The sequence below is a fragment of the Corvus hawaiiensis genome, chromosome 1 (genome assembly GCF_020740725.1).
Source record: "Corvus hawaiiensis isolate bCorHaw1 chromosome 1, bCorHaw1.pri.cur, whole genome shotgun sequence".
In the NCBI taxonomy this organism is placed as follows: domain Eukaryota; kingdom Metazoa; phylum Chordata; class Aves; order Passeriformes; family Corvidae; genus Corvus; species Corvus hawaiiensis.
The window spans coordinates 9,192,732-9,218,482 of record NC_063213.1 but is presented as its reverse complement, the minus strand read 5'-3'; the positions used below and the strand labels follow the sequence as shown (position 1 = coordinate 9,218,482).

The window sequence follows — 25,751 nt, the reverse complement described above, 5'->3', positions numbered from 1 at the left end:
CTGTTATTCTCCATAACTACAACAGAAATCTTGCTTAGATTTCGAACTAAACAACATCTTCCAGTGAAAGTAAATCCCTCAGATCTCTTTCAAGCACCCTTAGAGCACATTTCAGAATTAATATGGGCATGGAAATCTGCTGCCAAGGAAGGGCAGCATTGTTTGTAGCAAGGTATTTTCACCTCCTCTTATGCAAAAAGGACAGGTTGTACCTCACTAAACCCGATGTGGTCTGGTAGCAGTTTGGGCACTGAGCTTCAGTCTTTGGCTGCCAGAAGCTCTTTCAGAGAAGTGGTGTTTTCTCATGGCCCTCAGTCACCTCTGCCCACCCCAAACTGATATCATAGATGCTTGGGTCACCTCAAAGGGCATGTGTGGCTGTCTTTAGGCAACAGAATAAATAAGTGGGGGAAAAGGGCAAAGGGCAATATTTTGTTGCTGGTGGCTTTTAGAAGGAATTTTCAAATGGTTTATTCTACTTCAGTACACATCTAGCTTCTGCTAAGAGCAAACTCCATTCACTTTAAAAAAATTACGTAGTGCACTTAATAACCCTCTTACAGAAATGACTGTAGCAGTTTCAGTTCTGCAGCAGTTGTTGGCTTTGACTCCTCTCCAAGCAGGCTGCCATTTTTTGGCAAGTGAGGTTTGTGATGGACGTAATGTCACCAGTTTGCACATCAGTGTGTGGAAACAGCAGGTCTTTTTGAAAGATGTTTTCTGGTAGGTTGCAACTGATATTTAAATTGATATCTTTTAAAGCTACCTTGGTTTGATACAAACTGTCACTTATTCTTACCTTTCTCCCCCAACCTGTTTTCCTTCCACATCTGCAGAAGTGCTTTGCATTATTGTGGCCTGGAGCATCTCTGAGTGTTCTTCTAGGAGCATCTGATTCTACAAAATTATCTGATACAGATAAATAATGCTGTTTGCTGCACAAACTGCATATATATAAGCAAATCTCTGTCTAAATTGCTGACAAGAACAAAACACAACAGTGAAACTTGAAATCAAAAATGCATACATTCTAAAATTCTCCTCTCAAATTGCTCCTGACTCTTGGAAAAGGCTCTTGTGATTTTAAAAGATAAATAATCCTTACTTTTTTATTTCCTGACAGTATTTATAGCAATAAAGGCAAGGAGATCCCTTCAGGGATTAATTAGACTGTAACTTAAGTCTCTGCTCGTCATCACGCCAGGGCCTTCCCATTGTGTTTGTTTGTCCTTTTAGGAGAAACTTTGGTTTATCTATCCCCTTTTCTGGATATTGAAGAAAATTTGGGTACAAAGCAGGCTGCCAAGGAAAACTATTCTTCCATCATTGCAAACCTGTTGGTGGAGTGTGTCTAGATCAGCCTCTATTAGGGAAATCTTTGGAGGTTAGCAGGCCTTCTGTGAGACCTTCTGGTTTGTGCTTGGTTTAAAAAAAAACCCAAAACACAACAAAATTAAATTTGGAGAGTGAGGGAAAGTGATGTTCTACTTGAAGAGAGCAAATATTTCAGTGTAATTCTATCAGCTGTTAAACTTAGGCCATCAGCCTCATCGAGTATGCAACATCTTGTCCTTTGTATTTGTGCCACTTCCTAAAATATCTACTGTGTTATTAAACATTATTTTTCATTATTTTAAGAATAATCTAAATTTTAGTTGTGTTGTGAATAAAAATTTCAAGGAATCCCATTTTTGACATATCTTAATTAGCAGCTTTAAATGTCATTGCCTTTAAAAATAAGGAAAAAGCCACATGCTACTAAATCGCAGATGTGATATTTGTTGCTTTTACTCAATGTGATTTTCAATTTTTTAGTATTTTCTTGTGCTTTTTCTCAGCTTTAATAGAGACAATATTACATGCATTGTTGGTTGAATTGTGACTGAATCATCTCCCTATTACAGGCAAATGGAGTCTGAAAGTCACCAGCTGAAAAATTTATACGTTCTCTGAAAACTACATAGTATGACTCTTATGGCACTGAGTTAAATCTTATACAACTTATACAGCTTTATTAACAAGTGAAAGATGTTTTTCTCCAATGAAGTGGGTTTTTTTAAATTTCTCTTTTACAGACAGTAAGCTAAATCATGATTGTAGATAAACTGAAATGACATCTCTTTTATCCATATGTTGTGCAATTGCACACTATTGTGAAAGAGTAAACCCCTCTAGAAAATTGTCTATTTATGCTTCTTTTTCACAGCATGTATACGTAATAGTGGAATTTTTCCCTCAATAAACAAAAACAAAATCTGTTTTTATTAAGGATATTTACTGATATATTCCATCATTTTTCTGGCCTTTATTAACTACATTGGGAGCTTATGCAACCAGCTGATATATCAGCATGTCTCTGCAGACATTTAGGTTTAGATGCCTTAATTTCAGAACTGAATTCCACCCATACCTTCCTCTGAATCTGATGCCCTGGCACTTTAATGCTTCTCAGTTATAAGCACCAAAAATGCTGGCTATGTTTATTAAGTGTTTATTATGTGTATTAGTGTTCCTTGACTTTTCTGCACAAACTGTGAGAGACACATTTCAGATTGCAAGTTAAACAAGGCTGAGAGAATGAAAATAATTATCTCAATAAGAGCTCATTTATGGCTTTCTGTCAATAATGAAAACATTGATAGTTGCTTGATATTAAATAGTGATGAAGTTTCATAAAGGAATATCCTTAAATTTTAGGAAGTTAAAAAAGCAAAAAGTTTTCTTCAGGTGATTTTTTTTCCCTGTGATTTTCCAGTAATAATGGTTTGTACTTTTATTAAGCATCTGTACCTGGTTTCCAGCAAAGATGAAATAAATGGATAAGTAGCTGATTTGAGTCTACTAAAATAACAGTTTTCTTCTTGCCATAGTATTTGAAAATTTTACTTCACTTATTACTATTAGTGTTATAACATTATCCCTTCTACAGCGGTTAGAGCTAAACAATTTCTGTTTTCAACTTGTTTTAGTAGATTCACAATTCAGATTCTTTTTAGTATAGACTGAAGCTTGTGATGTAGATTGAAAATTGTTAAAAACATTTTAGCACATTTGGGTTAAAAAATAAACAGAATTTAATTATTTCAATATTAAATATGTCAAAGAAACTTTCTAAATTGCTGATTTTAGATACTGGAAAATGCAGAAATCTGTTCTAATTTTAAAATATATATTAAATGAAGTAACAGAAACAGTATATGGAATCAATAACAACCACAGACACATATAAATTATTTTGTACTGTATGAGACCTGTGCTTTTTGTAATTTCAATATCAAGATGTCATTTTATTGTCCAGATATTTCTATTATTTCACTATTTCAACCTCCTACATTTATTTTGAAATGCCTCTCAATTACATTTCTTATTTCAGACTCTCATGTGATTTATGTAGTTCATCTCTCTGTGCTACAATACACATAAGATGAAGTAATAAGTACATGCAGTTGGATAGATTATCTCACCCTTAGGAGACACACCTTTGCTGTGCAGAAAATATCTCCATGCTATGCTTTGTTCTTCCCTTCCCTGTTCTGGTTTGTGTGAAATCAGAAGGAGATAGAGGGATCAAATTAACCACATTTTATTTACATGTGAGACATCATTAAAGTCAGGGCTAAGGTGGCCTTTTTTTTCCTGCCATGCTCAGTGGTAGCCTCATCTGATTTCCATCAAAAACACTGGACTTCCACTTGAATTGTTTGTTGAATATATCTAGTCATACACACATACCTTTGCTCTACAACTACTTGATACTCCTCCTGGTGTGTTTATTCCCTCTGGGCTGTACTACAAACAACGATGCAAATCTATATAATCAGTTCTTCCTGATTCATTTCTATGGATGAAATCTCAGTCTGTTATCAGAAATGCACTTGGTCAGGATGAATATATGAATTGACTGTTTTGCTGTGCCTTTGCAGGTTTGAACCTATACCTTTAATCACAATGCTAGTAAAGTCCTGGGAGGAGATTTTCAACCCCTCCTGCAGCAGCTGTTAGGCTTTGCATGGAATAATTGAACATTCACTGACCTGAAGCACGTGAGAGCAAAGGGAACACTGCACTGTAGCAGTCTGATGAGTCATCTGAATCATCTCCAAGTTCTTCCTTTTGTCATATATTTAATGTAAATTAGTGAACTATTCATTGAGAAAAGAATTGAAACTGAATTCTTCTCTTTGCTGGTTAAGGAGAGTAGCTACAACATCCACCTATGAGTTCAGTCCTTATTGAATGACCCCAAGAATTTTTTCCACTTTTGGGGGATCATATCTGACAACAGCATAGTTTCTTCCACTGTTTCGTAGGTTGTGCTAGCATGAATGCATCTTTAGAGGTCTTGGCTCCATGCTTCGGAGGGGGTCCACTTACTTGTTTGTTTTTCAGTTGCAGGGAAGGTCAAAAAGTAATGAATAAATGTCAAGAAAGATCACTTATGAGAAGTGGATGCTCTGCATAATAAACATTAACACGTTTAACAAAAAATTTCCTCCAGTAGAAGTCATTCCCATATTAATTTAATCCTGCTGTCTAAGATAATACAATCTCTTTGAAACAGTCTTGATTCTTAGTGCATAGGGACCTTTTCTGGATCAGAGGCCAAATTTCCATTACCTGATGAGCTAATCTGACGTGACAGCCTCATATGCAGATGGGGAATCTCTTGTCAATAGTTTTCTTCAGAGACAAAGAGAAACAAATGTCTATATTCATTCTCTCACTTCATGCATGAGTAACATTACCTTTCTATCTCCCTTTCACTCTATTCAGGTAGTCATTGAGAATTTAAATATAAGCTTTTGTGTTCCTGAGTTAGCTTATGAATGCAAAGCTGTTTACAGAAGACTGGCATCCTTGTCTGTTTGTTTAAGTACAGTATGTATTTTGACATGTAAATTTACATGAGGCATATTTAATCAGTCACAATGATATGCTAATTGGATTCCTGTATGAACTGCATAAAAACAGCATTTGAAAAAAAAAAATTATGAAGGGAGCTTATTACCAGCTGAGACACTTCCTAATCAGTATTATGCATCATCAAAATGCACAAGGATAAATGTGATAGATTTCCAGGACTTTTGTAACCAATTAAAAAAAAATGAACTAAAGAAAAAACTGTCTTTTTCTGAGCAGCCTGAAAGTTAGGAAACAACAACTGAAATCTATAAATTAGAATGCCAAAAATCTCTCAAATGCCTCTGCAGGTTTTGGATGTTGTTCACTGACATAATTTGTGTTCTGATAAGGTTATAGGTTGATCTTGTCTCCAAAAGAGCACTGACATTTAGACTTTAGCTCTGTCTGCCCTAGGGATTTGCTCAAGCATTTTGAATATCGGTTTTTTTAATATATATTTTTATAAGCAGCTCTGACTTTTTCGGGTGCCAGTGGCTCACTTTCAAGCAAAAGCAAGCTGTGCCAGTGTAAACCAGCTACTACATATCCACATGTATAAGCCTACAATACTCTTCCATTCCTCTTCTGTTCATGTACCTGAATTTCCCTGGTAATTAAAGTTTTAAAGCTGATAGTCTTTATCAAATTTTTAAAAAATGTGCCTCCGGATCTATTCTTTAGTAATTACATCAGACTCTTTCTCATTCTAATTTCTCTTTTGTGGATCATAATACTTACATGATTTCTAGCATAACACAACATACGAATAAGTTTAGCACACTTCAATTCCTTGACTGATTCAACTACTCATTTCTGGCCTTTGCTGAAAATAATCTTAGTTTCTAATATTTTACTTAGATTTGACTGCACAAGAAACAGACAATTACAGACCTAGGTAAGGCCACAGAATCTCCAAATTAAGGAATTTACCTTGGAAGGAGACGGAAGCCTTTTATCTGAATTTAGTCCAAGAGTAGGGAAGCAGTGAAAATTATGCAAAACTTTTAAATAATGAGCTGGAAGCCACCAGTGCTAGCCAGTGGGGGGAAATGAATAAACAGGCTATGTCAGTTTTTCTTACCTCAGTAGAGTTTACCTACCTGGATGGAGCTGAAAATTAGGTTTACTGAGAATCCTGGGAACAGAGCTCTTTCTGAGGATAAATGGAAGAAAACATGATGATTCTTCCTCAAGAGGTGAGTTCCTCAAGAGTCCACACGTATCACACTTCGGGGAGACTGGAAACCACAGTTTCCCAGCCTTGAAGTTGACTCTGGAGAGCAGACTACTGGGCATTTACAGGTGCAAAAAGGGGAAGGGAAACCATCTTTTCTGCCCTTGCTGTAAAACCTGCCCCACACATGTGGGAGCTGAGCAGCACTGGCTCCAGAAGTGCCCAACCTGACACAGTCAGACACTGGCCTTGTGGTTGGGGCTGTCCAAGTGGAACAGGAAAGGATCCAGAAATTTGATTATTGTGTGTACTGGATTTGTACCTCTCAGTGATGATGTAGCATAACAATATATAGACACTCTTGGAGAATGGAATGCTTTTTCTTTACTGTTGGGTGTCTTAACTACCAAACATTTGAATGTACTTGTAGTTCCTCCCACATTCAGTCTTACATTCATTATGGTAAGTAATTTGTTTATGTGCATGTTGGATCAGACTTTAATATATATACAGTTCAGGTGAATGCGTATGCAGCCTTTGTATTAATGACCCAGTTATAATTAGAGAGGTGTTAGGAAGAGCTTCTCCTTGTATACTGCTAAGATAGGAGGAAGAGGGTTGGTACATTTATGCTTTATTGGTTTGGAGAACTCCAGTGCTGGTAGTAACACTAATATGTTGTGCTGATCATATATAATTTTAATTTTATAGCTGTTGCCTTAATTTACTCTTTACCAATACATGTGTCAGGAAAGTAACAGACTATTTGAAATATAAAATAAAGAAGTAATTGGTTGAAATCATTAAGATGAGGTATTTCAAAAGTTACCTAGTTAAGCTGATGTGGATTTTGCTGTAGACACTATTATTTTGTTTGCAGTAGCTCCCTTTGCTTTTTGGCTGAGGACAGAGAAGCTGAGAAGACAGTAAATGTTTGGTGGTTGCCGCAGTCTTCCACCTATTAAACTCAATCAGTTTGCCACCAACACCTTTAATTTAACCAGTGTCATTTGTGTGACCTTAGAAAAGTCCCCTATATCTTAGGTGGAAAAATAACAGAAGGCCTAACATAGAGAGAAGGTTTTCTGAGCCGTAATAAAGTTTGCAAAGAACTGTGCAGTCCACAGAGGAGAGGAGTTCTGAAGCAGAAACTGTAACATAGGATGATGAAAAACATACCTCTCATTGCCCAGATGCTTAATATCCCCAGTAATTGGCTTTTATTTCCTCTTCCTCAGCATCTGAGAACAGCATTAGTAAATAGTTACGTTTCTTTACTCACAGGAGTCTGTGTGGTGCCCCTGAATGCTGTGTGTCAGCCTTCTTAGGTGGCAGGAAAGGAAGCACTTCCTCTGCATGCCACAAAGTGCGGGGAAGGTTTGCTGCACGATTTAATATATTGTGGTGAATAGTCTGGATCTGCTTCACCATAGGTAAAGCCAGAACATGTGTGCATTTTTTTTTCCCTTGAAAAGTGTGGATGCTCAAGTTTTGGAAAATTGCACATTGTGTGTGCATGTATAATGTATGGAAAATATATTTTACCATTTGAATCTTACTGAGATTTCCACAGCATGGTAATAGCACAAAATTGCTCAGGCTTCTTTTAAATTCAACACCCCTGCTTCAGCTTCTGCATATTTGTTGCCTGACTGAAATCTTATTAAAATCTCTGTGTCATGCTATAGTTTTCTGAACTGTAAATAGTATTTAAAATGTTTCTATTGGTGGATTGTGTCTAGATAAATGGCAATGATCATTGGCATGATCGGAGGGCTGGAGCATATATCCTAGGGAGACAGGCTGAGAGAGCTGGGGTTGTTCTGCCTGGAGAAGAGAAGGTGTTGGGGACATTTCATTGCAGCCTTTCAGTACCTTAAGGGAGCTAATAAAAATGAGGGACAGGAACTTTTTATACAGGCGTATAGTGATAGGACAAGGATTTTAAACTGAGAGAGGGAAGGTTTAGATTAGATATCAGGAAGAAATTCTTTACTGTGTGGTTGATGAGATACTGGCACAGGTTGCTCAGAGAAGTTGTGGATGCCTCTTGCCTGGAGGTGTTCAAGGCCGAGCTGGATGAGGCCCTGAGCAGCGTGATCTTGATGCCTTGAGGTGGCCACCTAAAACACAGAGGGTATACAAGAACAAGAGAATAAAAGTAGGTATTGATTTGAAGGGCCTTCAAAGGTACACCCTGGGCAGTCAAAAGGCTCCACCCAAGATGGACCCTGGGTCACAGGTTCTTCACACTTTTATAAGTTTGGTCCATTTGCATATCAGGGTTAATTCTCCAGTATACCCTCAATTAATGATGTAATTACCTCAAGTTTGCCCCCCCTTTAGAGGCTTTAGTTTACACATTTTGGGGCCTGATGTCCTTGAAGAGCACACCTAGAGAGGTTTATGTCTAACCAACATGAGAGAACAGTAGTTAACAGGCCACATGAAACTTCAGAGTTACACACCAGGCAGTACCAGATTTGAAAAATATAAAAGTTAAAACCTAAGGCATCAATCTAGTTAAAAGAATTCCATTATTCTAAGATTCTAGTATGCCAAATGTGCAAAGGACAGTTCAACCCTTTTTGAGTTTTGTGGAGTTCTAGTTTGAAGTTTTTACATTAAAGGAAGCTGATAATCAAATCTGCAGCACATCATGAAACGGCTGGTCAGTGAGTTACGACTGAAATACCAGTTCTATGTATGAAAATGAATCTAGGAGACAGAATAAAAATAAAAATTAAAATACATAAACAAGAAATAAAATAAGAAATATAATAGGGGGAATACGATAGAATTACAATGAATACAGTGATTTACTGAATGAGATTATAAATGCTCTGTCCTGTCCGGAGTAATTGCCACATCTGTGTTTTTGACCCCATTAATGACTGTTTGATGGAAGTAGGCAGAGAATCTGTGAGCAATTCAGCTTGGTCCTGAGCACTGGTGAAAGGCTTGATTGATAATGTTTCTCTCAATGAACTGCTCTGTAAGAGAAACCATGGTTTACTCAGATTCAACATGCCAGCAAATGCAAAAAAAAAAAAAAAAAAAAAAAAAAATTCTGCTATTTCAGAAAAAGAAAACCCATTAAGCATTAAGTAGAAATAGTATATATATATATATATAAAAATATAGCTAAAAATATGCAAAAGGTGCTGTGAAAAATATTAGATTGGTTCCAGTTCTATGGAGATTATTTAAAGACATCATATTAGGAACTCCAGCAAAATTCTTACTATGTAGTAAAAATACTTCAAGAAGACAAAATCCAGACAACATGGTAAAACAGAATGAAAATGGAAGTTAATTGAAGATAACTCAAGAAATCTGGGGTATGTTCAGGAGAAAAATTAGAAAGGATGGTAATGACAAGTAAAAAATGTAGTAAAGCAGGCAAAAAAGATCAAGCACACAACTTGAAAATTCTTAGAAACCAATACTAAATCATTTTCAAACCCATTGGGGACAGGAAGCCTTTCACAGAGTCCATAAGATCAAATAGCTCCAAGAAAAATGAAAAAAAAAGTCATTTTGATAAGGCTATACTCACTATTTAAGTATTTCGCAAGGATTCTAGAAAAGAATTCTTCTTTATGGGAAACTCATCAGACAATGTCTGAAATTGAATCTATGGAACAAATAGACAAAATTAAGAATAATAGATCATCACTGCCAGATTATAGTTGCTCAAAATAATTCAAACTCTCCAGAATGAAATAGCTGAGTCAGTAGGTGTCATGGGAAAGCCTCGTCCTTACAGCCTGGAACATAGTAAATATAAAAATAGTTTGTAGAAAAGGTCACAGAGAAGATTGACAGAAATGACAAATCACTAAACCAAATATCTGTATTTGATAAATTAGTATAAATTATTCCAAATATTAAATCAGTGTACATGTGGGTGTGTATGGCACATTAGAAATGGCTCAGCTTTTGAAAAGGGAAGTCCTGCCTCCCAGCTTCAGGCCTTTGAATTCAGTAACAATTGTGTTGGAGGCAGATACTATTGATAATGGCTCCTATAGAATTCCAAAGGCTTCCAGCAATATCTCTCAACAAAGCAGCTAAGTTGCTCTGGGATAATAGGGAGGTCTTCACATGGATAAATAGTTAGTAAAAAGAGAGGCAGATGAGGGTAAGAATAAATGTTCCATTTTCACAATGCAGAGGTGTCGCCGGCTGAATTCCACAGAGGTTTGTGCTCTTCAACAGATTCATAAATGATCTGTAAAAATGACAGAATAACTTGCAGAGGATGTTGAGATGTTTGAGATATTGAAGAAAAGGGCTGACTGTGCAACACTGAAGAAGGACATATGAGTGACTGGGCAATAAATTAGCAAATTCAATTTTTATAAACCTTATAGGATACTTAGGGGTGAAAAACCACTCAGTCCTAACTTTGCATATACAGTGATGGACAGTGAGCGAACTATAAATACTTGAGAACAACATTTCTGCTTTTAATGTATAGTTCTGTGAAAATGCCAGTTCAGTGCTCAGTAGCAGCAGTGAAAACAAATTCAATGTTAGGGAAGGAAAGAGAGAAAAAAGAGAAAAGATCATACAAAACCATGCTGTGCCTGAGTTCCTAAATGCATGAAGTTCTGTTCCACTCCCCTCCAAAAAGTATATTATTATGGGAAAAGATATAGGGAGGCATGACAAGGAAGATCAAAGGTATGGAACATCTGGTGTGCAAGGGAAGATTTAATAGAATAGGAGTCTGCTTAAAGTCATATGACTGATGGAAAGATGTGATAGAGGCCTGGAAAACCATGACTGGCATGGAGTCATTGTGCAGGGTTTCAATATTTCTTCTGTCTTCAGAACAGGAACTAAGGACCATCAATTTTGTTATGTTTTATGTAGTAAACAGCCCTAACACTGTATATACAGTGTCCTCATTGACAACCAAGCTGTCTACAAGCAGAAAGAAGGGGCTTTGCAAACAGTGCACTATCAAGCAAAGACCTTGCCAAAGTTTTTTCTGAACACTAAAGTTCATGTTGATTAAAAAACCCTGATGCACAAGTTAGTGTAAGAAAAAGACATTAATTGCTAAAAGGCAAAACACCACCTCTGGCTCAGAAATTTCCTGACTTATTTTGCAGCCCTGTTCTGGAAATTATTTCTACTAGGCCCCGTTTCTGCATAGGCTTCCCTCAGTATTTAGGATCAGTCATTGTTGGGGATGGGGTTTTAAGCAAATTATTTATGACATCACTTATTTTGCCAGGTGGCAGACTTTCAGTATTCTTCCTGCTTTTGGGTGTCTGTATTTAAGGGACGTTTGCATTTGCAGCTTGATATCATAATAACAATTTAGACTAATTACTACATTCTTAAGTGCTCCGAACAGAATAGTGCTGTCTTGGATGCTTGGTCCAGATTTATTTCTACTTGAATTTATCTGAAATCAATGAAGTAACAATGGTAATAAAGTCTCCTCTAAGATATTTTTTCCTCCATTGATCTCGAAGACTAAGATGTTACAGAGAATGTCAAAGCTACTTCAAACAAAGTAGCCACAAGGCAGTTACATATTTCCAAATCATCGGACCTGCACAATTTGCAGGGAAAGAGTAGGTGCAGAGAACACATAGGAGGATAAACATCAGTGAGAAATGGAGAGGAAGGGACTTTGGAGCCTTTCAGTTTATGCTGGCAGATGGGGCAGAACATTTGTCTTAGGAGACTTAATACAAAAATAGACATTAAAATTATGCTGCTTTTCCTACTTAAGACAAATCATATGCTACCTTTTTTTTTTTTTCTTTCCCCAGGGAAAGTATCATATGTTGAAGTAAAAGTAGAATAAATTAGTATTTGGATATATGGGTTTTACATGTGTGTTTCCTGAGTGTGAAAATTTCATTAACTCTTCTTTAAAAGTATGATAAGGCTTCTTGAATGCACCAGGCTCAGCCTCCATAAATCAGAATTTATTTTGGGCCCCATGAAGTGTTTGGTTTAATCTGACTATCAACCAAGGCATTTACAGAGGAGAGAGATGACAACTGAAACCAACTGGATGCTAGTCAAAGGGAGTAATAGAAAGCCCCACGGTGTAGCCGGGGTTCTGTGATTTCACACCCATGAATATTAATTGATGCAATTTTATTTGAAAATAATAATTATATTTGTAATAGATTTATAACTTTCTGAGCTACAGATTATGTTATGTTATAGATTTTGTTAAGATTAGCACTAGATATAGGCTGTTTTTAAAGTGTCAAAATTCTTGTTTGAGGTGTACAGCTAGCTATGAATGAGAGAGTATGGATAGAAAAGCATTTTTTTCTAGTATCTTTCCTAATTTTAAAAGTATAGAAAGACCTCTGGAGGCCCTCTTACACTGGAAGAAAATTGTTTGTTGTGAAATAACTGGTGGAATACTCACTTCTGGACTATGCTCTGTGGTCTGAATGGTGAACAAAGAGACCACATTTCTCTGAAAATCACAAAATAAAACAACAGCAACAAACATTCTTTGGCACTGACATGAGGGTGCCACAGGCAGTGGAAAGGTTACCTTAAAGCTACTGCAGATAAGCTACAGAGGCTTCAAAGTGGTGTGAAGATACATTCTATTTTAACTTACTGAAAGAAGTCACAAAACACACAGGAAACTTCCATGAAATCTGGAGGGCAAGAGCTCATGTCTTGGGACTTCCCATCATGAAAACTGACTACCTTTCTAAACTCTAGAGATATGTGACTTGTGTTTGCATGAATCAGTGTACTAGCCATAATTATTAGTAATATTTAATATTCAGGCTTGAAGTGGAGTATACATGGAAGTAAAGGAGAGTTTAATTAAATACGATAAATATTAATTTTGGGGAGAGAAGATAACAGTAAACATTCTTGTGTAGCAAATACTTTAAATCTTAGCTTACTTTCTGTTTTTAAATCTAGAACATATGGGGTTTATTGACTTTCACCTGGCTGATATTATTTTTTCTTATCTTGGGTGAAATACAAACAAACAGCAACTCCTACACTTTAGGAGTTTGAGGCGCATACCTGTAGAAAACATTGCTCTGGGACAGACAGCAGGAACAAGGCACCATCCCTCCACAGTCACATCCATGCAAGTAACAACAGCTCCTCCGTGCTCACTAATTCAGAAGATAAAGTCCAGGCTCCCTTATTCTGAGAAGGGGACAACCAGGGCTCTCAGATTTCATTCTTGAAGTTTACCACAAACAGGTTTGTCTTGTCTGACCTGGCCTTCATATTTTAGTTCTCTGTTGGCTGATTTTGTATGTTGGTTCCTGGCAAGACATGGATTAGTGAGCTTTTGGGAAGGTGTTGATGACCCCAGAATTCAGGCCAAGTAGTTCCTCTGGCTAAATTAGAAGCACAATCACCTTACACAGATCTCAGGCTGAGGGAAGATTCCCCAGAGGACAATTCAGAGCATCCAAGTTAAGATGCAGCTCTGACTCACCTAGTGTAGGAGGTTCTGTCTCTCCATTCTCTTGCAGAGGTCTTTGGAAATTTAACCTTCTCATAAAGGCATCACAAGTTAGATTAATAAATTAATCTAATTAATCAATTAATGAGCTGTTCAGCAGTGAAATGCAGGTTGGTGAGACATGAGGCAGTTGTTACTTTCTTCTTTTGAACATTTTTTTTGCTAATAGACACAACACTTTTAGCAGCTGCTGGCTAATTTTATACAGGAAATTTGAGGTCTTCATATTGTTTCCGACAGATGTGTTCACATCTCTCCAACCATTCTTACAGGGCTGGCACAAGTTAGAGCAGTCAACCTCAGAGTGCTGTTTCTGGCTCATACATGTGGGTTACAGGAACACCTCAAGCAGGGCGACACAGAATTTTGTGCTGTCCCTCCTTGGACTTCACCTCTTCTGTGGTATTCCATTCCTAAGCCTTTGTAAAAGCCATCCATGAACAGACTTGTAAAACTTTTTTTTAATTTCCTTTTTAGCGTAAATCTGCTCTGACCACATTAATGCTGTATTTTCTGAGTGCTAAAACTGGAAGGCTGCACATTCCCAGTGGTATTGTATTGTGGCTGGGAACCTGACGTTCATTCCTTTCATTTAGTTTTAAATTAGAGGTGATGTGAGCCAGTTCATGTAAAAATGTTTTAATTAACTGATGCAGCATCAGAAGTTCTAGAGGAATTTAAAAAAATATACCTAGGATTTATTCCTCTAAGTAGTAGGTGGGTTAGAGCTATCTGAATTCCTCTGGTGTAATGCAGGCTGGGCCTGTAGATGCTGCCTTGCTGCCTTTTTTTTTTTAACAGTAAGTTATGCTGGGCCATGATAAAAGGATGCCAGCGTTTCAGTTTGAAACCATGGCAACTAGAAGGGGAGATTTGCATGTTTGCATGACAATGTGATCGTGTTATCTCTGGAGATAATGCATGTAATATACATAGTGGAACTGCTGTACCTACATCTATAAAGTGGGGTGAAGGAAGGGGAGGGGAGATCACCTTTGTTGCTGCAGGAATCACAGGAATCATGGGCAAGAAATTAAGTTATTTTTTCCTCTTGGAAGGTCTAGAAACCTATAGATGTGTGTGAATTATCCTTTTTGATTCAATGTATTCAAATATCGGACTCAAGGAACGCTTCCAGGGACACTATCAGGAAGTAGAAAAACTCCTCAAACTCTTTCCTTGATTTTTATATCCTCACTCATGAGGAAGGTACCAGAAGAAATTTTTTCCTACAATTGTGATGCCTTTTCCTGGTCTTAAAATCAAGAGTCATACACGGTTAGAAGGGGAAAAGGGATTTTACCTTGGTATTTATTTTAAGGATCCTTAGGTGTACACTTCCAGGTCATATGCATCGAGATGCACCCCGCCGAGTCTATCTCTCTGTCTCTCTCTGTGTCTCTGTCTCTGTGTCTGTCTCTGTGTCTGTCTCTGTCCCCCCCAACATTGGGTGTAGCATTATAGGTTTTACTAATTAGCATATCTATCAAAGATTCCCCAATGAGAGGCTCAAGTGAGCTCCCCCTCCCCAAGGAACCTTCCCCTGGATGGTTCTATCTTGGTTTACAGAATGTGTTCTGGAGAGGACCTTGGGGTCTGGGGCACACTGATCCCTAGCTACGAAGCTTCTAAGATGTTTAGTCTCTCAGCTTAACAAAGTCCAAGAATGTAGGCAAAAAGCACTAGGAATACAGAAGTTGTAAAAAGGTATAACAGGGGTATAAAAGAAAAGGCAAAAATCTTCATGGCATCAATTGATCTAACTTTCTGCTAAAATTGCTGTCAGAGAAAACATTATGGAGAGGAATGGAGAGAAAATCAAGCAGTAGAATATGAAACTAAAACTTTCAGATTCAGTTTTAAGAGCAGGTTTGAAAGTGTGGCTCTGCTGCCTTTGCCTCTGCTGTGTAACGGAAGTTGTGCTAAGTGACTGCTTTGATTAATTTGTGCTAAAGCCTGGCACAGATTTGGCACAACTGATGGCAGTGTAACCTTCAGCAGATTAAATCAGCCTTCCCCAATAGGAACCAGAAACTCTCACAGCAGCAGTGGATCTCTCTGCCATGAATTCTAAAGACAAATAGCAAGAGCAGGGTATGATTCTTTTTTTTTCTCATTAATGGTGGAACAAACAGAAAAAGGTCCCTTGAAAGTTAAAGCTTAGCTAGTGCAGAGTGTCCTCATGTATTATGAGTGAGAAACAAAGGAAATTGAGAAACTTCAAAGCTTTCTGTGGCATTCAGAGCTTTCCATCTTCAAAGCACCTCTCCCTTTTGTAGTTCTGCTTTGGGTTTAATTAATACATTTTAAATATTGTTACTGTAAACAGCGTCATCTTTGTTTTCTACCCAGTTCCTTTTCAGAGTAATTTAAATTATTTTATGAAGCTATCTGTCATCTTTATTTAGTGCCTCTTAACCTCTTTTCTTTTACAAATGAGTAGTCACCTCCAGTTGAGATTAAAACAACACTGAAAAGGGGTGTATGTGCATGTGAAGCAGTCCAGGAAAAAAAAAGTCTTTGCCTGCCTTTTATCTATGTTCTCTAAAGTAAAAATAGACATAACCCTCTCAGTTCATGTACTAGCAATATTTTATTATTTTAAGATGGAAAAGGGAGATTTAGAAGTTATGATGCATCTTCTTTTTTTCCTTTAGAAAGCTAATTCTAGAAAACCACATGAGAAAAAAAAAGTGTGAAAATTACACATCTGCATATTCGTAGTCATACTATTTTGTTCATGCTGTCACTAATTTTTTTCACATGTATTTTGGGGACTTGGACATGAGAAGAAACAGAAGAGATGTGCACTAGAAGAACTATAACATTTTGCATCTTATTAAGCTATTTTTGTCTGTGGAGACTTAAGAAGTTTTATCTATTAAAATCATGTATTTCTTCTGCAATTTTGAGCGAAAAAGGAAGAATGCAATATGAAGAAAATGTCATTTTGCCGATTTGTCTAAATACTGCCTTGTAGTTAACATTACTTAACTGTAAGAGTCTACGTGGAGGGATTGTTTTATAGAAATATCACAGTACTAGGCATTTTAGTATTTTTTTTGATGTGCTTAATCCCTAAAAATGAAAATAAGAGGGAAAATAGGTAGCGAGGTAACTTGAGGAAAAAACATAATAATGTTTTTCGACTCTGGTAAGTGATATGAATGCGAGTGTGCTCTCATGAGTGTGAGTTGCCAGTCTTATTTCAGGCCCCCATCACACAATTGTTACTGTGCCACACTTGAGGCAGAGAAGAGGCATTTTTAATGCCTGTGTATGATTGCAGTCTCGCATCCTTCCAAAACATAATCCTTCCTGCCCTCTAGAATGTAAAAGAACTTGAGTCAGAGGGCACTGAAGCTAATGAAAGCATTCCTTTTGACATCCCTGGCCCTCAGTTCAGGCTTAAAGCACACAATGATTGCTGCTACCTTTAATTCCTTTTTAAGTCCTCTTTTCAAATCATGACTCATCTCTTCCGTCTCCTATCTGAATATCCACCATTGTGGTCACTTCACACGTAAATAGCAGAATCCCCAGTGCCTGGCAAGGAGAGAATCAAATTTCAAATGCAGTCTCATTGGAGAAACAGGCTCCCATAGGCACAATTCATATAATATGAATATTTTCAGTTGTGCAAAAAAGCTGTGTTTGTTTGTGCATGTAGAGAGTGGTTTTTAGCTTGATGTCAACATTATTGCAAAGAAGGGAAGAAACACATACCAAAATACAATGTGTGCATACAGAAAAATCAATCATTGTTTGTCAGACTTGTGTCAGGCAAGCTCTCATTAGTCCTCCCTGCTCCTGCAAGGTTTTAGGGAAGTTATAAATGGATACTACAAACTCAACACATGTTTCTATTACTAATGGAAAATAAAATAACACATATTCTAAGCTGGGTTTGCTTTGTAAATGCCAATTAGTCACAATTTTCCTATTCTGTCTTCCTAATTACACAGCATCTGGGTTGTATTCATCTCTTGCCTCTTACTGCAAGTTGCAGTCAGGCCTTACTTAAACCATCTATTTTAATTCTTCTGTGTTAAGGCTCGCCCTCCCTTCCTCCCTTCCTCCCTTCCTCCCTTCCTCCCTTCCTCCCTTCCTCCCTTCCTCCCTTCCTCCCTTCCTCCCTTCCTCCCTTCCTCCCTCCTTTCCTTCCCTACCTCCCTCCCTCCTATATTCTGCATTCATGATGGATGCTTTATTTTCCTGTCTATTATCCTAAAAACTTCTTTACTTTTCACTTAATTTCTATTTTTGTCTAGTTTTCTGGTTCCCCAACTCCCTCTTTTTGCTGATATTTTCTGATCCTTCCCTTTTCATAATCCATTTTTCCTTATCTTTCTTTATACTTCCCTGTCTTTTTACAATCCCTATCCCCACTCTTTCCTCTCTTTGGATCTTGTTCTTGTTTTTGCTGTCTGACTGTCATTCAAAGTACTGCGGTAACATAACAAGAAGATCTCCTGAGACTCCATGAAAAATCCTGTGAAAGCAGCTGTCCTTGTGATGTTTTCAGCAGGAAGAGGGTGCAGAAAAGACCAGCAGGACTTGGGCCCCAAATAATGACACTGCTGAACTGTCTCTTGTAGTAGTTTCTCCAAGATCTAAAGATGGGAAGAAGTGCTCTTCCACTCCTGACTTGTGCATCTCCTTAGTTTTTATTTAGAGCACTATGTTCAGGACTTTGGCTTGCTATCAGAAATGTTTTTCCAACAAATTTTTGCTAAGATCTGGTGTGGGGTTATTTGTGTGTAGCACACAGGAGGTTTGTTTGGTGGTATCCTTTTAGACAAAATGGGATTTAACCCACGTTTAAATAATAAAATACAGCTTATTTCATATTTTAAATGCCATTTTGAAATTTTTCTTTATATCAATTAATGAATTAACCAAGTCTTCAAGGGATTTTTAAATTAAGTGATGGAAAATAGAAAAGAAGCTACTATAGCAACATATTTTGCATGTAATTCCACAGCAAAGTGTAATCTTTCTGTCTGAGCACTTCTGTGTCAGAACCACCTCTAGTAAATATAGAATAGTAACTTTAAAGAAAAAACTTCAAACCATATCATGTTTCTAAGGTATCATCTACATTGTAAAATGTAATGGCCAGTATTAATATAATTGGAAAATTTTATTTTTTGATTAAATGAGGCTCCTTATGCCATATGTAATTGGAGTTTTGTATTCAGAAAATTGTAATAATTCCTGTTGTTATCATTTTTACAAATAAATCATTGTTAGTGAGAAAACCACCTGCGATTACATACACTTTTGGTTGAATTAGTATGTTGGGGTTTTTAACCTTCTACTAAAAATATGTGCAATATATTGATGATGCTTGTGACAGGTGTAGTTGGGTTATTTTTCCTTAAAATAAGAACTCACTTGTCCGGTGAAGCATAAGCTAATTTTTAAATTGACTAAATATCTAATGTTTTGGTAGAAAAATACAATAGGAAACATTTAATTTGTTTATTAGAAAATGGCTCAATGTTGTTAGAAGGTTTCAGCTCTCGGAGGTTCCTGTTTAAGAATCATCTGCTTGTGTGTGTTTGACTGGAAGTCGATGTTTCTGCACTGCTAAGTCAAATAAGTGTTTCTGTGTGAATATATTTATTTGTCAGCTTGTTATCAGAGACTGTGTGTGTTTCAGTTTGGTCTGCAAGTGCTTATTCACGCAATAATCCTTTTGATACTAATACTGCTAATTAAGGATGTTCCTGTGCAAATGGCTGGTAGGTCAGGATCAGAATGAGCAGATAAGGATAAAGGCCGTTTTCTGAAACTTTAGAATTTGTCAGTCATTTCCACATGGCCCTATTATGGTACAAAAGTTTGATAAGAATTGCAAAATATGAAACTCTGAACAGCAAACTCTATTTTAAATATTTCTCAGTAGCATATGTGGGTCTCAGCTTTTTCTCATGATTATTTCTCCATGTGGAAAATGTTGCACAAATTATTGTAATTTCATTTTCAAGTACAATATCTGGCCCCCCAAATCACAATTTATGGTGACTTGAGTCTGATCTTTTTCTGTCTTCAGTTTAAGAGATGTTAGGAGAGTATGGAAGTAAAAATAAAACATTGGGACTTTAATCCAAGCTACTAATGTAAGTGTTGTGATCTCTTGTGGCCTTTCCATTCTTTTCTACATTTGTTAGTGGACTACATCTTCCTTGCATTCTTCTTTTGCCTTCGTCTTCCTTGCTCTGTGAAAATTAGCATGTTTCAATATTGGAGAATTTCCCAATTAGTTGTCTCAAGTCAATCATTCATAGGTATTAGAATCAGTGGAATTTGCATGATAGATTTCTCTAGTGTAACTCTCTGGGAACCAAGCAGGTAAGATGCTATTTTTCTTTGTTTGTCACAACATGGTACTTTTTCCAGGTGTATTTTTCAAGCTGAAAAAAAAATGGATCATGACTAAAAGCCATTTTCGTAGTAGCTCCAAGGAGAAATAAGCCATATCATCTGTATCTCTTTGGTTCAGAGGTAATCTGATGTACCTGTATTGAATGCAGTGATACCGATTCTATAATTTTATCCAAATAGGCACTAACTTCAGATGAAACTATAAAAGCTAAATAATGCATACGCATCAGAAAGCACACTGTGCCCTTTCTATCTTCCCCAGCTCTCTAGTCTCTATCTAAATCAATATCTGTGTACTGCTGTGATGGCTCACAGCACGACGTGCATTTGGCATACTGAAGCTGTTACATGCTTTAAAGCAACATAGGATCTTCTGGAAAGGCACTTTTCCCCTCAAAATGCTACTGCCAATGAAACCCCATACAAATGGTCAATAACAACCAATTGCCTCTGTTACAGAAGTCACTGAAATGGAAAAGTAACCTATACAACAGAAAATAAACTGAAAGGAAATTTTTATTCTGGATCCATAGGGGGGTTTCTGTTTCACTAATCCAGAAAGCTTAACTTTGGTAATTAATATATGCTTCTCTATTTATTTGCATTTCTTTCTGGTCTTTACCTCTGTCACTATATAAAGGGGTTTTTTTTTTCACAACATACTGCATCCCTTCTAGAAATAAGTGGACTTGATCTCTGGAATTATTTTGGTCCCAGGTTTTAGTTTGCTTTTTTTTTCCCCCTTCCCTTTTTAGCAATATATTGAGGAAATATCCATATCTACAGCAACAATTTGATTTTGAGCCAATCATTAAAGATATAGTTACAGATCCATTCCTTTACCTGACTGCATTCCTGGAAATATGAGGAAATTTGAATTATTGTATGCAGTACCAGAAATGAAAACAGGGAAATAAAATGTAATGACTGGTGACATGTCTTACAAGATGCTGCAATCAAAATATTAGCTCTGTCTGAAATTCAGGGATTGATGAGGATTTCCTAATATGTGGTTATGCTTATGATATGTGATTATGCTTATTTCAGCCAGGGCTGAAAATGTATATGGGGGACAGAATGAGCCAGAAAATATTTCCTCTGGCAAAATACAATAGTTATATTACAGGGGGGGGGGGGGGGGGGGGAGGGGTGGAATATTCCTGGATAGAAGCTTTGTAAAAGGTGAAATAGGTCTGCTTCCTCCTTTTTAAGACATCCTGATTCCTTAAAGAACCACTCAACTGTTACAAGTGGCGAGACACTGGCCAGAGAAGTTGTGGATGCCCCATCTTTGGAAGTGTTCAAGACCAGGCTGGATGGGGCTTTGGGCTAGTGGGACTAGTGGGAGGTTTCCCTGCCCATGGCACGAGATGGAACTAGATGGTCTTTAATGTCCTTTCCAACACAAACCATTCTATGATTCTCTGATCCTGTGATATTTCTCTACTTTTATAAGACGTGTTTTTTACATAACCTCATGTTCCAGCTACAAACTTGTGAATTAGAACAACTTGTTTTCTGTGATCCAGATTTCAAAAAACCTGCCCTGCCTATTCAGAAATTATCCTCTTCTATGTCTTGAAGAGGCCAAGTTTCATCTTTCAACTTTGGCCACAGCCAGTGCGCAGCTCCAGTGCTCTGGGAACATACAATTTTCTTCTGCTCTTATTTCCCTGAGGAGGGCTGTGATCCCCACTTCTACCCAGGCTGGGATATAGTGGAACATGTGGAAGGTGATAACACTTTTGTCAGTATGCATTTCTTCCCAAAATCTGGGAAGCCTTAGGAAACATGAAACTTCAGCCAATTTGTGCTTACACTAGGGTAGTAGAACTGCAGGTTGGACTTTATTATAGTCTTGAAAAGAAAATTGAGGTCTGCTAGTACAAAGGTAGAAATGTTGCCTTAAACTTTCTTCTTGTAATTTGTGCTCACAAAGTGAAGGTACTTTTCTGTCACGTACAAAGGTCAATCAATACATGAAATGTACTGTACATCTCTTCTTGTTTTTACTTTCAAAATCTCATGACCATTGCTGGAAAATACTTTTGCAACTTTTGAGCAACCACTCTAGCAATCATGACTGTACACTCTGCTGTTATTTGAGAAGATACTTTTTAAAAGAATTTAAAAAAGGAAAGAAAATGGTCACAGGGAATTGTTAGCCCTTTTGGCTTTCTTCTTAGTTTCTATGACTGTTTTCAGTTTGCTATTTAAACATTGTGCATATCCATTCTTTCATTCTTTCCATTGGTAGCTTTGGGAAGACTGAAATGAAGTTGTGTTGTTTATTTGTATAATTAACATTACAGATTGCTAACTAGAGAAATCTACACTAAAAATTCCCTATTTATATGTCATACATTTTGCTAAGTCTAAAAGGTGTTACATGATGTTATATAAGTTATGTGCAGGTTCAATAGCTACAATTATATTTAAACAATGTATTTTAACTGAATCTATTATAAAATAGATTAAAGTATCTATAGACTCTAAAATTAGTTCAAAGCTTTTCAATGCAAATGTAAATCTTCAATACCGACACCTGAAAAAATATATTTCCAACTTAACTACTGAGTTTACCTGTTGCAGTGGGGATCCTGCAACACGCATATATCAAACCAGGAGTCCCGTGGAAAGGAAATATATATGGACAGACAGATTCTTGATAGCTGTTTCAGAGAGATGTTTATTTCTCCAGCCGCATGGCCGGAGCTCTGCCGGGGAACTGTCCCAGTCACGGGACCAAGGGTCCTTCTGCCCGCGCAGGGAACACAAACCAACCAATGGGAACGAGGCTGAGCAGGGGCAGGGTAGCCCTGTGTCTGTGCCCTCAGGGCCCCTCTCCCAGGGCTACACGGCGGGGGAGGGACCCCAACACTTCACCCGTTTTATTTTAATAAAAGGAGAATGAAAACAACTGGATAAACATAACAAGAACAGTTTCAAAACAAAACAAGCCACCCTCCTGAGTCTTTAAATGTCCAAACAGATTCTCTGGAACATCTTAGGGCTGACAGAAGGGAGACAGAATTCTCTGAGCATGCTTTGTGGGGAAACTGAGGCAGGAGAGGGTTTAACTTCTTCCCTCCCCCTTTTCATCCCCCACTCGGCATTGGAAAGGGATTTTTGGGGAAACAATTGGCAAAAGCATGGTTTTGTGAGGGAAACTATGGATGAAAAAACGGATTGGGAATACACTGGGGGTAATAGGACATAGGGTAAAAGGGAAAGGTGGGATTAGGAAAGGGAAACTGTAGGGGGGGCTTACAATGGAGATACTGTCTAACATGACTACGATTTTTTGCATATATACTGCCTTTTACAGGAACACCATCAGGCCCAGTGACCTGCGATGCTTGTAACCCTTTTCTCCCTAGTACAATATTAAATTCCACCACCTCTCCATCTCCCAAGCTTGGGATGCATTTTTCAGGGTTATTCTTTTTAATAGCAGTTCTATGCACGAATATGTCTTGCTGGTTGTCACACCTTGTTATAAAACCATAATTTTGCTTAACATTATACCATTTTACTATCCCTAAGGTCTTAGTTACTATGATCTTTTCCTTTTTCCGAGTGGCTGCTGTTTTCTGTCTCGCTGCATCTTTGCTCTCTCCTTCGGTCGCTCCCGTGTTGGAATTGTCGGGGCTGTTCGTGCCTGCGCGCTCTTCCCGGGGTCGCGTTCGGGGCTGCGCGGGCCGGGCCGGGCCGTGCCGCTCAGTTCTCCGTGCGTCGCCTCCTCTGGTCGCAGCTTCGCTGCCGCTGCCGGGCGCTGCACCCACGTCTCGGCCGGGCCCCCGAGCGATGACCCCCCCGCGCCCCGCTCCAGCGCGCGTCTCGGCTGGGCGCGGCTCCGTTCCATCGCCACCGCCGCCAGCCGCCGCCCGCGTGCCGCCCCTCTCGGCCGGGCGTTCACAGGGCTCGCTCCACCACGCGCTGTGCTGCGCCGTGCGGGTCCCGCCGGGTCCCGCTGCTCCCGCCGCTCCCCGCTCCGCCGCCGACACTGCGGCTCGCGTGGCTCCGCCCGCGCGCGGGAACTGCCTCGCTGCTGCTCTCAGAGCGCTCGGTGCACGTGGCCTGGGCCGCACGGTCCCTGCGCCAGGCTTCCCTTCGCCAGGACACAGCTGACATTGCTCAACAGTCTCGGTAACTAAATAATATTCACGAAAATATTCTTCCATCGGCATATATTTTGACTCCAGTATTAACTGTGTCCAAACGGTTTTCCAAAAGCCCTTGGTAAGAATTAAATCCCAAGAAACATAGAAAAAGTTCTTAAACAACCATGCCAGGAAGTGTTTCAGTTCTTTTTGAGCTTGAATCAAGCTAAAATTTACAAATCGTTGTTCAAGAATCATTTTAAGTTTAAGATAAACGTCCATATGCGGCTCTGAGAGCCAAGAGTCTTCCCACGGTTCCTCCATAGTTTAGATATGGAATAGCAAAGCAAAACCAAGAAGAGGAATCCAAAGTTTCCAGGGTTTACTCACACAAATCAGTCGCTTAGGGATCGGGGATCGTTCTGCTCTCAAATCTCCACCATTTGTTGCAGTGGGGATCCTGCAACACGCATATATCAAACCAGGAGTCCCGTGGAAAGGAAATATATATGGACAGACAGATTCTTGCTAGATGTTTCAGAGATGTTTATTTCTCCAGCCGCATGGCCGGAGCTCTGCCGAGGAACTGTTCCAGTCACGGGACCAAAGGTCCTTCTGCCCGCGCAGGGAACACAAACCAACCAATGGGAACGAGGCTGAGCAGGGGCAGGGTAGCCCCGTGTCTGTGCCCTCAGGGCCCCTCTCCCAGGGCTACACGGCGGGGGAGGGACCCCAACATTTATCTATGTTCCCTATTGTAAAGCCTGGTTTATTTTGTCTTTGTCATCTCACCTGATGGTCTCAATTCAATTAATTAATTTGTTCACAGTGAATTCACACAACCAAATCACCAGGCTTGTCACATGTGCTGGCAGATCCCTGTAGTGACCCTCAGGCTGGGCTTGGTTTGTCCTTTCCTGCTCAGAGTTGGTTTGCTCCTAAATCTTCACATTCACAGGGATGTCTGTGCTGGCTGCCCCTCTCCCCCCAATCACTCCAAAACTGCAAGTCAGCACTACATCACTTTGTATAGAGTTTTGTATACCTAGAATGGGAAATAATGTCACTCTGAAAATTTTTTTGCCTTTGACTCTTGATAAATGTCATGGTCTTCAGGTATCATGTGCACACCAGCTTAATTTTGACCTGGCAACCACATCATTTGGAGGAATGAAAGGCATAATATTAATGCAGGACTAGGCACACAGACTAAAGGAAGCTCTTGCATCCCTCCTTTTCATTTACTTTTAACCCATAAGGGATTTTTTTTTCTCTTTTCCGAGAGAAATAAAGGCATTCTATCTATTGGGGGTGAATGTGGTAAACTCTACTTGTGGAAACCTTGCAAGAATAAACCAGGGCTTTATTTTCCTCTATTACTTTACATTGGTATAGAAGATTATTTTGGAAATCTAATAAATACTTTACTGCTTTCTTATTGTAAATTATACTATTCAGACTTATCCTGGACTTTGATTTTACTCTCCCTGGAGTCCCAATGATCCACAGAGGAAGAACTGTTCCTTTTCACATTGGGATTGTGAAAACTTTTTAAAGAAACAAGTAGTAAACACATATACACAATAACATGGGTCAGATTAAAAATCCAAACACTTCTTGATTAAAAAAAAATTCTCTCAAGATATACAGTCTTCAGCTTTTCTTTACAATTTGATATCCAGTAGTTGTT

The 25,751-nt window shown here is 38.4% G+C and overlaps 1 protein-coding gene and 1 long non-coding RNA gene across 3 annotated transcripts in view; one reads left to right on the top strand and one right to left on the bottom strand.

Annotated features, from left to right (window-relative positions):
• PTPRN2 (protein tyrosine phosphatase receptor type N2) overlaps positions 1-25,751 on the top strand; it is a 653,490-nt gene that overhangs the window by 312,704 nt on the left and 315,035 nt on the right. The window lies entirely within an intron of this gene.
• LOC125337518 lies at positions 1,762-13,362 on the bottom strand. The gene is made up of 3 exons (XR_007208080.1): positions 13,115-13,362; positions 9,636-9,713; positions 1,762-8,199 (listed from the first exon to the last, which is right to left on the bottom strand). It is a non-coding gene; the product is annotated as an uncharacterized LOC125337518 (long non-coding RNA).